Below are 3,050 nucleotides of genomic sequence, written 5' to 3'. Positions count from 1 at the left end.
CCCAAACAGACAAATAAAATGGAGAGGAAAAAAAAAAAAAAGAATTTTTATTCTGCTTCTTGGCCAGTATCAGATTTTTTCTATTTTCAGTTTTAGAAGTAATAGTGATTTTTTTGAGCATTCCTAATTTAAAAGAAGCTGCTATTTGGAATAGTTAAATATGGAAGCTATTTTGTTCCTGTAGGTTTAAAGACTTGTCTGTTTCAAAATACTAATTTCCTTAGGAGGAAACAATGAGAAATGAAAAAAAAAAAAAAAGGTAAATGAACTGAAAATGTACATATTTTCAGCTCTGAAAATGGATTCTGTGCAATACCCCCTTATTGCTTTTAAAGTCTGTTATGTCTTCTTACACACAAACTACCCCTTAGTCTTTATAGCTGTGCAGAATGACTTCATTCTTTTGACACATTATTGCTAAAGCCAGAACATTTTGTTTTCTCAATGAGAGAATGAAAAGCAGAGTGAGTACATACTTCTTTCATTGTGCTCTTCTATGTGAATCAGAGAGAGGAAAGCTAGTCATGTAAAAGGCAAGGAAGTCAGACAATGCAAGTATTGCATAGTGTGTGTACATTGCTGTAGTAATCCTTTTTAATTTATTGTAAAGTGTCTGTTCTAGATGCACTATATAATTGCAGACACAGGGTCACAAAATCAAATGTTCAAGAAAGGCAGATTGTAAACTGGACATTTTTCTCTGAACCTTAGTTAACACAGCTGTGTGTCTCTAGCAGAGGGTAGAGCTGCAAATGTTTCCCTAGTACAGTACAGTGATGATCACTTTTAAGGCTGTGCAAAAGGTTCCACAGGTGGCATCTTTTCAAAGACGCTGTCCTGGAAATCAAGAGCTTTTAAATACTGCTCTTCTAATTTGGTGGCCTATTCAGTGATAGCTGCTTTTTTTCTTTTTTTTGTCCTAATCCAACTCGCATTCTTTTTTGACCTGAAAATGATTGTAGAAGCATTTGGAAGACAGCCTATTCTTTCATTTTTAAGGAGATGAAGAGAAACAGAAGTATAAAAGGTTGGATTTCACATTTGTACAGAGTGCTTCTGGTATAACTAACACACAGTAATATATGCTCTGGGTAGCTTACTGGTGGTGCAGTATTGTAAACACACTTTTTGTTCACCTGACAGCTCCAATTACACATGGTTACTCTGTACATACGCAAACAACATCAGTGGTTCACAGTCTGTCTCACTGCGCAGTTTGTTTTCTTCTTTGCTTTCCCCTCCCCTTTCCTCTGTTTGTCTCTAGTTACGTAGTGCCTGTTTGATAACTTTCACTACATTATAGAAACTGTATTATAAAATTTCCTTTTTATACCTGGGAGTCAGCTAATTGATTTTGATTTCACTGTATGCAAAACTATATTAAGGGCAGTCCTGCGATCTTGAATGTGGTAAGCATATTGCAATCACTTTATGGGCACTTCTTATTAAAACCAGTGGAACTGTTTGCATGCATGGCCTCTGTAAACGCTACTACTACATATATTTTGTAGTCTGTGACAAGTGCATTTCGATTAAAGGCCTTATTATTGGCGAGTGTTATACATAAGGAGGTTTTTTCCAAGTCTAGATTTGTTGATGTTTTGTGGTTTCTTTTTAAAAAAATCTTAAAAATTAAGATCCTAGATTAGGCAGTATTATCATACTGGAGCACTGGCTATCAGAACTGTTGAGTACTCAGAGGAAATTGCATTGTTTTGTTTTTATTATTCATGCATCCAGTTCACAGTAGGTGGCTGGAATCAGTAATTAATAATAATTTGATATCCATTGGTTCAGTGTGTATCACTTTGTCATCATAGGAGGGGGATAAAAAGAAAGCTAGTATATTTCTATACGTGTACACATTTTTTCATCCAAATTTTTCAGAAAGCAGGTGGCTCTTAAAGGCCTTTTGAATGCAATCTGCTATCCTTAATTTACTTGATGGGCTCAGCAGCATTATGGAGCTATATTCCTTGTCACTGAGAAAACAGGAAGTCTCAGAATTTTTAGATTTCTCCTACTTCTGTATGAATGTTTCCTGGGAAAAATATGCTTTTTTTATAGGAGATAAGTACAAAGAAGATTGGCATAATTGGTGCTTGACTGTGAACTCAGAACACAATTTAAGGTGTGGTGCTCTGGTCATGCCTGAATGTTCCCACTGAAGACAGAAAGTGGAGCAGTACATAAAGCCTCCAATAACTACAAGATATTGGGTGAAAAAGAATAACTGAAATAATATGGGATTCCTAATACTAGTAGTCTTGCTTGGCAGATGACTATTTAAATTAGCCAGTAAAGGTTATAAACACTTTATAAAATACAAAATTGAACTGTGCTACACCTTTAGGAAGAGGATAATGTTCTCTTAACTCTCTCTTCTGAAAGTTGTTACTGGCCCACAGAAAAAGTGGTTATTCAGAAGATTCAGTCTGAATTGTCTCAAGTACATTACATCAAATATGTAATTAATACTTATTGCAAGCAATTTGATCTAAAAAACAATGCATAAAGTCCCTGAATAAAGATCAGTTTTAAACTAATGTATAAATAATTAAGCATTGGTATACGCTCATGATAAATTTCTTCTATTTGGAGTTCTAGATGCAGACGGGCAAGAGCTGGTATGAAAGAAACTTCTAGTCTGAGATACTTAAAATTGCTTCAAGTTTTGCAATACCAATAGAATGTATAATGTATACTTGATGTGTAAGTGCTTGATTCCCAAACAGAGGCTAACAACATACAAATTAGTGGCTTTGTCCTGTGTAAGGTTATGCTCTGTTTCTACTATTACAAGTTGGTTTTACAGAAGGTACTGGAGGTGTACTTTAAACCAAGTATAGGAGCACTGTCTTTATGGAGACTGTCCCAAGTGTTCTAATACACAGAAGTAATAGATATATTGAGGCATCGTCAGTGAAAAACAATGGCAACAAGAAACAAGCCATGCCTGACAGAATCATATCTGCTGCGTGTCTGAAGGACATGCATATGGCTGTGTGATCAGGCAGCCACTGGTGTTCACATGTGGTAGCTGCTTACAG

At 35.6% G+C, this 3,050-nt stretch overlaps 1 protein-coding gene across 1 annotated transcript in view; it reads left to right on the top strand.

The window, feature by feature from the left end:
- CCDC171 (coiled-coil domain containing 171) overlaps nucleotides 1-3,050 on the top strand; it is a gene marked incomplete at its 3' end in the record, with an annotated part of 86,363 nt that overhangs the window by 67,076 nt on the left and 16,237 nt on the right. The window lies entirely within an intron of this gene.

The sequence above is a fragment of the Nestor notabilis genome, unplaced genomic scaffold (assembly GCF_000696875.1).
Source record: "Nestor notabilis isolate BGI_N333 unplaced genomic scaffold, ASM69687v1 scaffold10451, whole genome shotgun sequence".
NCBI lineage: Eukaryota > Metazoa > Chordata > Aves > Psittaciformes > Psittacidae > Nestor > Nestor notabilis.
This window is presented reverse-complemented; position numbering and strand designations above follow the sequence as displayed.